The 12943-nt window shown below is 37.4% G+C and overlaps 1 pseudogene; it reads left to right on the top strand.

Annotated features, from left to right (window-relative positions):
- The first annotated feature begins 921 nt into the window (after positions 1-921).
- Positions 922-1237, top strand: LOC122736032 (annotated as a pseudogene).
- Positions 1238-12943: the final 11706 nt, after the last annotated feature.

The raw sequence follows: 12943 nt of genomic DNA, 5'->3' as shown, positions 1-12943 counted from the left end.
CAGTGATTCAAGACAATTTCAAAGAACCCCAAAGAATTTTTTTTTTCCTACCAGAGAGCGAACGGATGAACTCTGGATGCAGATTGAAATATGCTTTTTTTCACTTTACTTTTGTGTGTGTGTGTGTTTTCTTTTGCTTTATGGCCAATAAAGAAATAGGTTTGCTTGAAAAAATGCATGAATTTGATATAAATTAATGACTCAGTGGAAGGCAGGATTACAGCAATAGTTTTAGGATTGTCTCTCCAAAAACATATTAACTTTAAAGAAGAGAGAATAATACCCTAAAGGAAATGAGAGTAGAATTGTCAACAATTTTTAACTACATGTGAAAAATTACCAATTAGTGAAAATGTTACTTCTTGAACAAAGAAAAAAATAATATACTTGGAACCACAAGTGATAGATTCATGAATTTTAATAACATTTTTTGCAAATTGCTACTAGATTTTCAAATATGTTGTAAAGACAATTCTGTCAATGATTACTCTGTAATCATGACAGATCACAAAAGAAATTTAACAAGATATTGTCAAAGTCAAAAGAGTTTTAGAGACAATTCAAAATAGTATCCTGAAGAACTGTCCCTATTGGAAAAAGTAGATATTCCTCAAAGGAGGGGCATTTGAGAATCTACTGTAAAATTAAAATCAACCAGACAAAAATTCAATGGTGATTATAACCTTTGATGCTTAAAACCTCTAAACATATACATATGTACATACAGAAATATGACTAAAGGAAAGGGTTATTCATTGCAATTATTAAGAAATGACTAGGTAATGAAATTGTTTTCGCATAATTTTAGAAAATAAATTGAATCAAGATTTAAAAGAACAAATCATTAAAAATGTTCTCAGGGAGAGGAAACGCGAGTTGGGCAAGCGAGCACACGTGACTGCGGGTTGAGCTGACCTGACCATGGGGGACATTGAGAAGGGCAAGAAGATCTTCGTTCAGAAGTGTGCCCAGTGCCACACCGTGGAGTAGGGGGGCAAGCACAAGACTGGACCCAACCTGAGCGGGCTCTTTGGCCGCAAGACCTGCCAGTCCCCTGGGATTCTCCTATACTGACGCCAATAAGAACAAAGGCATCTCCTGAACTGACAATACGCTGGTGAAGTACCTGGAAAACCCCAAGAAGTACATCCCCGGGGCGATGATCTTCACCAGCATGAAGAAGAAGACAGGGAGGGCCGACTTGATAGCCTACCTTAAGCAGGCCACCAATGAGTAGCCCTTGTCTGCTGCCTTATTTGTTCTTTTTTTTTTTTTTTTTTTTTTTTTGTGAGGCAATTCGGGTTAAGTGACTTGCCTAGGGTCACACAGCTAGTAAGTGTTAAGTGTCTGAGGCCTGATTTGAACTCAGGTCCTCCTGACTTCAGGGCTGGTGCTCTATCCACTGCGCCACCTAGCTGCCCGCCTTATTTGTTCTAATCAGACGTCTTTGCTGATGAGATCTCTTTCCTTTTTTACATGTACCATAACGACCCTATTTAAATTGACTTCATTAACCTGAGAATTTTGATCATGAATGGCTGTTTAAAAATGTTGTTCAGCAATCCTAATAAAGGAATTATGTAGACTAAAAAAAATGTTCTCAGGAAAATGGAATGGTAACTTTAAAGAGCACTATAAATTACAAAGCAATTGTTGATATGTATAATTGGAGGGGATACCCTCAGTAGAACTCCCCTATACAAAAGTAAAAATTAGTCCCGAGTATGATGCTGACGATGATGAGGAGGAGGTCCAACTATGATGATTGATGACAATGGCAACACTGAAGACAAGGAACCACTTTACATTTCTTCGTAATTTGTAAAGTACTTTACATATCACATTTCATTTCATCTTTGCTTTACGTTATTTGAAGTGACTTAGTAGAATGTAAGTTCCTTAATATAAAATTCTGGGTTTTTTTCTATGTTTACTTTTGTATTTTCAGTACTTAGCATAGTGTCTTGTGTTCATAAGAAACACTAAATAAATCATTTTGGATTGGTCTGATTCAGATTATCACTTTTTGAGTCCAGTGAATTTAACACAGCGTTGAGTATGGTGCTTGTTGATAATGATTGGACAGAACATATATTAGGGATTTAGTAGAGTAACTAAAATTGTGAAAACAAACATACACATATAATACTGAAATTTATTTGTTATGACTTCTCACTAATAATTTTAGTTATTTTCTCCATTCCTTAGGAGCTTCCCATTCCAGATTTACCACAAAATTATTAAACTAGTATTGGCAATTGGACTGGTTTTCTCCAGGATGATAGTTGATTCCCTGAGTATTCCAGAAGATTCATTATTTAAATAGACAGTTGTAAAAAAAAAATTGAGGCATTGTATAATTTTAGGAAGGATCAAATGAGTGAAATCTGGAGAACAATATATACAGTAACACTATTATAAGAACAAGCAGCTTTAAAAATTGTAAGAATTATAATCAATGCAAAGTCCATTCAAGATTCAATGATTCCAGATGATTGATGATGAAACACACTATGCCTTACAGCAAAGTGATGAATTTATGATTCAGAATGGTATCTATTACTGTCTCTATATAAATATACATGTATAAAAATTATGTGTATATCTACATGTATATCTATATACTTATATGCACAAATTTGAAGACATTTGTTTATATTTTGAGATATACACAATGAGGAATTTTGTTTTGCTTAACTATGCTGTCTGTTTCAATAAATTTATTTTTTAATGAGAAGGTGGGAGAGAAAAACAGATTTCTGTCATTAAAAAAAAAATCCATATTACATATGTTGTGAAAAAAGAAAAAAAAAACACAGACCTAAACGCACACACACATAATTTCCATATTACACATGTTGTGAAAAAAGGAAAAAAAAATAGACCTAAATTCCCTCTCTCTTTCTCTCTCTCTCTCTCTCTCTCTCTCTTTCTCTCTCTCTCTCTCTCTCTTTCTCTCTCTCTCATACACACACACACACACACACACACACACACACACTAAAGTGAAAAACAGTATGCTTTGATCTGCAATCAGATCAAATCTGTTTTTTTCTCTGGAGAAAGCATTTTTTCATCATCATTCCTTTGGGATTGTTAGAGCTGCTTATCATATATTGTTACTGTTATTGCATATAATATTCTCATAGTGTTGCTCACTTGACTTTACATCAGTTTATGTAAGTCTTTTCAGGTTTGTTCATAGGTTTTTTGTTGTTTTTTTTTTTTCTGAAGTCATTCTGTTCATCATTTCTTATGGCACAATAGTATTCCATCATACTCATACACCATAAATTCTTCAACCATTCCTTAATTGATGGACATACCCTCAATTCCCAATTCTTTGACACAACAAAAAGAGCTGCTATAAATATTTTTTAACAAAGAGGAGAAGGACCCCTCCTTTTTAATCACTTTAGGATACAGACCTCATATTGTTATTACTGGAACAAAGGGCGTGAACAGTTTTATAGACAATTTTTTCTCCTGCATTGTTTAATCAGTTCACACCTTTATCAACAGTGAATTAAGAGGGTAGAGGCAAGATGGAGAAAAAAAGGCAGTGACTTCCTAGACCTCTCTCACCAAAACCCTCTAAATACCTCCAAATAATGCTATTAGAGAATTCTTGGAGCAGCAGAACCCACAAAAGGACGTGGTGAGATCATTTTCCAGCCTAAGACTCCTTAGAAGGTCTGAAGGAAAGGTGTGCTGTACTGGGGTGAGAGTGGAACATAGATGGCCATGCCAGAACAGATCCAGACCCAGGCAGGCCGCCCCAGAGAAACAGGTGTTGGGAGTCTCAAAATACTGCAGTTGTGGCTGCTTCTGGAACTCAAGTCACAGACTGGTGAGGGGGTTGAGCAGTTGGCCAAGGGGGAGATTACAGGGGTCTCTTCTGTCACTGAGGTGGAACTCTGTTGTTTTGCCCATGCTCAGACCCTGGAAGCAGTTGGGTAGTGTCTCAGGTCAGGGAGGGGCATGGGCATGCTATAGCTTGGAGCCACAGTGAAAGGGCAAGTGGGCCTGTGAATTTTACAGACCATAGCACAGGCCAGGGGGATAGGGGAGCAAGCCTCTCCTTAAATTGTACCACCCTGGACCCCATGAAGCTTAGGATAGTGTGTCCTAGAAGCAGTACTCCACTTTAAGAAGGAGTTAAAAGTCAAGAAATAGGCTAAGAAAATGAGCAAACAGAAAACAAATCTGGACCCCAGAAAGTTTCTTTGGTGACAAGGAAGATCAAAATACACCCTCAGAAGAAGATAACAAAGTCAAAGTTCCTACATCCAACATTTACAAGAAAAATATGAATTGGTCTCAAGCTATAGAAGGGCTCAAAAACTACTTTGAAATAAAATAAAATAGGTACAGTTAGCAATAGTATCTGAAAAACTGTGCAAAAATTGGAAAGAGAATGAGAGAGCTGCAGGAAAGTCATGAGAAAAACAAACAAACCAGTTAACAGCTTGAAAAGCCAAATTGGCCAAATGGAAAATGAGGGATAAGAGCTGTCTGAAGAAAATCATTGCTTACAAATTAGGACTGAGCAAATGGAAGATAATGACTTTAAGAATAATCAAGACCCATAAAGCAAAACCAAAAGAATGAAAAAATAGAAGGTGATGTGAAATATCTCCTTGGAAAAAAACAACTGACCTAGAAAATAGAGCTAAAAGAAATAATTTGAAAATCATTGGACTACCTAAAAACCATTATCAAAAAATGAGCTTATACATCATCCTCCAAGAAATAATCAGGGAAAATTGTCTTGATATTCTAGAAGCAGAAGGTAGAATAGAAATTCAAAGAATCTACCAATCACCTCCTGAAAGAGATGCCAAAAGGAAAACTCCTAGGAATATTATAGCCAAATTCCATAACTCCCAGGTCAAGGAGAAAATATTGCAAGCAGCCAGAAAGAAACAATTCAAGTACTGTGGAGCCACAGTCAGGGTAACAAAAGATCTAGCAGCTTCTACATTTAAGGATTAGAGGTCATGCAATATGATATTCCAGTGGGCAAAGGAACTGGGATTATAACCAAGAATCACCTACCCAGCAAAACTGAGGATAATCTTTCAGGGGAAAAAATGAATTCAAGGAAAGAGAGGACTTATTTATTCATGATGAAAAGACCTGAGCCGAATAGAAAATTTAATTTTCAAATACAAGACCCTAGATAAGCATAAAAAGGTAAACAGGAAAAATAAACCATGAGGAATATTAAAAGTTTAAACTGTTTACATTCCTCCATGGGAAGATGATACTTGTAACTCATAAGACCTTTCTCATTATTAGTGCAGCTGATTGGAGTATATATACTTAGACATATTTAATTTAGACCTGTGTCCTCTGTGTATTTCTTACTGAAAAAGTTCTCATGAGTTTGAAGTATTATCTTCCCATGTAGGAATGTAAACATTTTAATCTTTTAATATCTCTCACGATTTCTTTTTCCTATTTACCATTTTAGGCTTTTCTAGCATCTTATATTTAAAAGTCAAATTTTTCTATTTTGTTTAGGTCTTTTTATCACAAATTCCTTAAAGTCATCTTTTTCATTGAAGTCCCATTTTTTCCTCTAATATTTTTTCTGGGTGTGAATTGTTTTAAGAAGATTCTGAAGATCACCTGGCAAAATAAGGTAAAGGACACGTAAATACTCTCTAAGGCTGAACTGCCAAGATTTCAAATTCTATTGCAGAAAAGGCAACTGCAATGGGCTGGTCATGTTGTTTAAATGCCCAATGAAAATTAGTTTTAAATACTATTTTACATAGAACTCATACGAGACAAATACTCACACAAAAATCATAAGTGGAGTAAGAAGATTCTTAAAGTCTCCCTGAAGAACTTTAGTACTTATTGTGAGACATGGGAGATGCTGACAGAGGACCACTCAGCATATTGTGCTTGCATCAAATAAGGCTCTGTGCTCTGTGAACAAAGGAGATTCACAATATCACAAAGGAAACATGAAATGTGTAAATCTAGAGACATCTCTATCCCAAATTTTCAAAGCATTTGTGCCAGGTATATATGGTAGAGCCTTCTGAACTCATATTGGACTGATCAGCCACAAACACACTGTACCTTGATCCAACATTATGATGTCATTGGTCCTCTTAGTGTATGAAGGACAAACGACAACAGTTTAGCATGTATGTATCTTTCTATGATCTATAAAATGTTGTAAACCATACAATGCATACATAGATGATAGCTCTCATTTTTGCTATTATTATTATTGTCATCTCTATTTGTATAATCCTCTAATAAACTCCATAAAGACAGTCAAATTGAATCAACTTCAATGTGTCAAATACTGTGTTAAGTGCTGGAGATAAAAAGAAAAGCAAAAGAAACAAAACAAACAACAAAATATTCACTTCTCTTAATTAACTCATATTTTAGTGGGGGAAACAATATGAAAACAAATATGAACAAGCAAGATATATAAATGATGAAATGGGGAAAGAGAATATATTAAGATTAAAGATGGGAAAGGTTTTTTGCAAATGTAAGGGTTGCTCTGAAACTTGAAGGAAGCCAAGAAAGCAAAGAGATGGAGACTAGAAGGAAGAGATTTCCAAGAATAGTTGGTGGTGGTTGGGACAGAAGATATTAGCCAGTGAAAATACTCTGATTTGAAATAATCAGTGCCTTCGGCAAGGCATAGGAGTGTAACGATTGGAATAACGCCACCTGCTGGAGACTTAGTGTAGAAGAGTTCAGTCCATGAAGCAAAGGTCTTTGAGGGCAAGACCAGGAGTCTTTTCTTTGGCGTCAGGAAGTGACACGGGCTAGTGGGAGGAAGAAGGAAGAGACTGGCGGCTCGGTCTCACTTTTTTTCCTTTGGACTCTGGTGGAGAGCGGGCTAGAAATGCGCTCTCCCTTTAATAGATAGGAATCTAGGCCTTTCTCTCTCTCTTTACCAAATTCTTATTCTCCTTAATAAATGCTTAAAATTCAAACTCTTGCTAAAGCTTATAATTTATTGGCGACCACTCATTAGATATTTTAGACAGACTAGCTAGAATTTTAGCCCTTAACAGGAGTCAGGCCAGTTTCAGTAGATCACAGGATATGTGGAAGGGAATAAGGTATCAAAAGATCAGAAAGGTTATGAGAACAGTTTCCTAAGGGCTTTAAAATCCAGAGAATTTTATATATCATCCTGGAAATAATGGTAGTTATTCGAGTTTAAGGACAATGACACATAAAACTTATATGTAACCCCAATGACTAGGACAAGTAGGCATATGCATAGTTATTGAATTAAATGAATTAGTGAATTCATCAAGCAATTTTGTTTAACCCTCAGACAAAAATGTCTCATTTGCCTCAGATCCTCTTTCAGTGAATTTAATAATTATTTTGAGTGCCTATCATTGAGGGTAGAAAAAAAGATAAAATAAATTAATCAGTCCCTTCTCTAAAGGAATTTCCTTTTACATATCAAATTACTAATCTTGCTTTTAGAGGTCTGTGGTTCTTGCTTAAAATCCTTGCCTTCAACTAGTTTTACTACCTAATTTTATGTTTCCTTTTGTAACCAGCTCTCCTTCTTATGGGTCATGGCCTGGCCTGTCATTTCTGTTGTGGGCTTTTTCTGTATTTCTCATGCTTATAAATTTCATTTTTCTAGTGTTCACAACCAATTCTGACTGCAGCCTCTTTGGAATCTCTTGTATTGAAGTATCATCTTCATCATAGCATTGTATTTGCTGCAGGATGTCTAACTTTGCTTTGAACCTTGTAACGATTGGAATGACGCCACCTGCTGGAGACTTACTGTAGAAGAGTTCCGCCCATGAAGCGAAGGTCTTTGAGGGCAAGACCAGGAGTCTTTTCTTTGGTGTCAGGAAGTGATGCAGGCTAGTGGGAGGAGGGTAACAACCTAGAGCTCTCACCATTCTGACCTTTAGCTTAAGACAGAGTGATGATAAAATTAAAACTCAAGATATAGAGAAAGATAGCAAGGATGCAGAAAGGAACCCTTTTGCTTCAAGTAAATGCCATCTCTGTACCATCTTTCTAGCAGTCCCTTTGGGTTCAAACACAGAAAATATTAGTATAAAATGGTAAATTACTGATTATTTAAGTGGGATAACTGAGTTCTAGTCTTAGCTCTTTTATTAAATAGTATAATGACCTCTGGCAAGTCATAAAGTCTTAGTTCTCAGTTTTCTCACCTATAAAATTGAGGTGTTGAATTATCTTTTAGGTCTCTTCTAATACTGTAAAAATTAATTATATCTAATCTAATCTGGAAAAATTATATAATTGTGTGATATGTGAAAAATTATAATATATGAAAAATTTTAAGTTTATGAAAAATTATAAGTTTAGAAAAATTATAATTGGGTCACAAGTCCCTTCCTGGTCGCCATTCAAATGTAGAAATATTTTGAATGACTTGCTTAATTTGAAGGGCTAATCTGACTGGGGTACTTAATCTGGGACTTTTGACTAACTGGCTATCTGACTGCTATTAATTTAATGTGGGCCGTTTATAAAGTTCTACCACACTGCTCCACTCCCAAAATTGATAAGAAAAGGATTAAGAAACCTCTTAACTAAATAATCAAAGCAGAGTTTATTTATGTGATACAATTTAAAATTATGAATACAGGGAAATAAAATGTACAACCTGACTGTGTTCCTGTGGTCTCTTCCCACCTTTTGTGCCTGGAACTTTTTTTATTACAATAAGGGCTGTTACCGCCTCTTGCCTTAGGGTATGTTCCACTTTCACTGCTCAGCTCCTTCTAACTCCATCCCCATTTCACTTTGTAAATCCGGCCTGCTTCTAACTTTCCTCTCCCTACTGAACCCCTGTGTTTCTCTCTCACCAACCTCTCCTTCTGTTCTCCTAGTGCTCCAGTCTTTTTGCTCTCTTAATATTGTCAGCCCCCCTCAGTCTTGTCTGCCAGTCCCTGTATCTTATCCTTTGGCTTCCACTCACCAGACCTTCTAATCTTGTCAGTCCTCCAGTCCTCTTAATCTTGTCTGCTGGCCTCTTCCAAGCTCCATACATCTGCCTCTTGCTCTAGTCCTTTAGCCTTCTCCTGTGTCCTTTCCTTAAAATCTTGTCAATCCTCCCCTAATCTTGTCTGCCGGGCCTCTCTTCCCTTCTTGTTCTTAGTTTTTTCTCTTTCCCTTGTCTCTTAGTGCTCCAGCCTTTTTGCTCTCTTAATCTCAGCCCCAATTTGTACCCTGTGCTGACTCTTTCTGTGCTCTCTGATACCTCCAGTTCTGTCTGCTCCATCAGTCTTGTCCTTTGGCCTCCTTTGCCTCCACCTCTCCTCCGTTCTTCTAAACTTGTCAGCCTCCTTTAATCTTGTCTGCCGGCCCCCCTTTTTCCATCTAACTCCCAGGTTTATATATATCTTTCTTCTCTCCACTCAAATCTTGGAGCTTTTTGTGACCCCCACAGACCAAGCTAATCCACCAGCCAGGGTTGCAGCTGAGGGGAGGGGGCTCAGGTGTCTCGTGAGTACCACACCCAGGGCTCCAGGTGCCATACCCCCTGCTGTGCACCCAGGGACCTCTGTATGGGCTATGGCAGAGGCCGGCCTGGATGAGCCCAGGATCTCTGGGACAGATCTGCTCAGGGCAGAGGGAGCTGGGGGCTTTTTTCCCCCAGCTGTCTGACCTGGCTTCTCATACAGCCCACAGGGCTTTTTGGCTCAGCTGAAGCAGAGGGGGAGGGGCACCAACCCCTCCCACACAGAAGAGACCCTGAGGGTCTAAGGCTTTCTAATCTCAGCCCAAAGGTAGGGTCCCCAAATCAAAATAAATTTCCACAATACTAAAATTCTGTTTCTATTTCCTTCATGTGGTATGCCTGATTAATAAAGGCATTTTCAGAGGAGATGTGTCTAGAAAACAAATTTAAAATATCTCTATCATTCACTTTTTACCAATCTTCCCACCTCTCTCCTCACCTTACTCACCAGCAGTCAATGTTGATGTATAGAGAATAGGCTGCATTTCAGGCCTCCTTACAAAGGATACCTCTCACCAGAGCTGAAATGATCATATATCAACCTATATGGATTGTTCAGTGGTCAGAATAAATGGCTTGACTCTGCCATGGCTCATTAATTTCAAATGCATTGACATAGCTATAATCCCAAGAAGTCAGCAGATCTTTCACCCATAAGGGAGCCAGCCACACAGAAAGTCATACAGGAAGTATGGATGTCAGCTTCTTGAAGAATCAGAGTTTCCTGTCTTTACTAAAAATGACATTTGGCTTAGATGCGGGATGGAGTAACAAGTCACCTGAACATCTGAACGTAATCGTCTGGAAAGCACATCTCTTGCTTGTCAACATGAGCTACTCCACCAAATCCTCTCTGGTGAACTGGATTCAAACTCATTTGGATGGCTTTTAGCTTTGGGGAGGGGCTTCACATATCTATCCCTCATGATGAATAAATGAAGGTTCATTTACAAGGACTGGGTTTTGTGTAACAACTACTCACATGAAAAAATGCAAATTCTGAAGCTTGTAAGAACTTGAAATATTTAGGCCATAGGCAGGGAATATGTAATAGCTTGTTCTCCACAGGATTTTGATTGATGCTGGTCACTTTTCTTTAGTATCTGACTGCGACCCCATTTGCTTTTCTTTTCCTCCTCTAGCTCATTTTATAGATGAGAAAACCAAGATAAACAGGGTTAAATGACTTGTTCAGGGTCACACAGTTAGTAAGTGGCTGATACCAGACTTTAAATCATGAGGATGAATCTTACTAAATCTGGGCCCGGCACTCTATTCATTGTTGCATCTAGCTGCTCAGTGCTTGGTTTATTTTTGACCGAATTATTTCTGAACTACCTGTAATGTTGGCAATGTTATAGTAGAAAGAGCTCTAGATTTGAGCTAAGAAATGCCTGGACATTCCACGCAAAGGGGCATGGTATAATCGAAGGCAAAAAGTTGTGGAAATGGAAGGCACATATAGATACTGAGCAAAGGCAGTAGAGTAAGAAGAAAGGTTAAAAAGGCAAGAAGGTACACGGTGAAGTTGACATTAAATTCCAGGCCAAGGAGCATGATGTTTGCTCAAAAGGAAATAGGGAGGCAGTGAAAAACAGTTAACTTAGCAGACTACTCCAATATACAATAGCGATTTCATTCAACATATATTTATCAAGCCACTAGTATCTCCTATAGGGCAGTTAGGTGCCACAGTGGATAGAGTGCCAGCCTTAGAGTCAGGAGGACCTGAGTTCAAATCAAGCCTCAGACACTTCCTAACTGTGTGACCCTGGGCACATCATTTCACCATATTTGCTTTAGTTTCCTCATCTGTAAAATGAACTCTACAGGGAAATGACAAAGCACTCTAGTACCTTTGCCAAGAAAACCCCAAATGAGGTCAAGAAGAGTAAGACACAACTGAAATGACTGAACAGCAAAAACTATGTGCTATAGGATATGAGGTGTCCCAAGAAAATAATATACTATATATGACTGGTCAGATTCACTGTGACTATCTGTCCATGACCTCTTATTGGGACTAAAAATTATTAATCACCTTGATGGAAATAATGATAGTTATCTAATATAAATTTAAAATTCAAAGCAGGTTTTTTGGCCCAAATTAACCATGCAATTAATTACTTCAATTTGTCTACACAGGACCAACATTCATCACCTTTCCAAATTTGCATGTTCCTACCAAGTCCTACCACAAAGGGACACCTCTCTAACGTCAGATGTATTATGGAACATAAAATAAATCTGCGCTCATTAAGTTACATTTCTTCATTGAGTTAGATTTGGAAATTCAGATATGCTTCAACTTCATTGGTGGATGACTTTTTACTATTAGCTCTTCAGCCTCTACCTCAAAACCTCTTAGATTATGCTCCAGAGCTACAAAACACTTAAGTGCACTGGGGAGCTCACTGTCTAAGGAAATCTGGCAATAAACCAGAAAATTGTTTTGTGATGTAAAAAAAAAAAATGCCTGGAATACAACACAAGTTCAGTCACTGAATTAGCTGTGTGGTCTATAGCAAAAATCTCCAACTTCCTGAATGTCAGTTTCCTCATCTGAAAAATCCATAAATTAATACCTGCATTAACTATCTCATCATGAACTTGTGGTTGAAGAATATGGTAGGCAGATAAGATAAAGAACATAAAGAACTTTGTATTGACAAAGTTAGACTGGTCCTATGATGACAAGCACAGTCTCTTCCCAGGCTACCACTTGGCTTCTTTCCAGCTTAGAACTTACTCGAGTTTTTTGGTTTTTATTTTTTGATATTTTTTCTATGACATATTAGTTGAGAACTCAGGATCTACTAAATATGCTTCAATGAGCTTAGTTTTCTAATGTGTAAAATGAGTGTGTAAAATAAGGATAATAATAGCACCTATCTACCTCACTGGACCAAAGTGGCAATCTAATAACACTAATTTCCACCACCACTAACACCACCACAATCACCATAATCATGCATTAACAACATGCGATCAAAAAAATTGAGTCAGTCTGACATAAAGGAAAACAAGCTGTTCCTAAATTCAGGAAGATCTTGGCTCAAGACCTGCCTCTGACATATAGATTCTTATGTCCCTGGATAAGTCATTTAACTTCTCAGTGCTCCCAGGCAAACCCTTAAGACTGTAAGTTGCAAAGCACTTGCATTTCTACATGGCTACCAAAAGTTTCCTCTTCCAGATGCCCCTATTTCAATGAATTCAGAGGTAAATTTAAAATATCCATTATATAAATATTGTTTTAATTTTTAAATTTTTTATAAGCACCCCAAACAATTATTTTACAGTTCTGTTTTGGTTTGTAACACTATATCCCAGCCATATTCATAATTTCTTGGCACTGCAGTTGTACAATTCAATTTATGAAGGAAGAACAAATGGTCAGTGTATCCCAGGTGCTTAAGAAATGATCCC

Source organism: Dromiciops gliroides, chromosome 1 (assembly GCF_019393635.1).
Source record: "Dromiciops gliroides isolate mDroGli1 chromosome 1, mDroGli1.pri, whole genome shotgun sequence".
NCBI lineage: Eukaryota > Metazoa > Chordata > Mammalia > Microbiotheria > Microbiotheriidae > Dromiciops > Dromiciops gliroides.
This window is presented reverse-complemented; position numbering and strand designations above follow the sequence as displayed.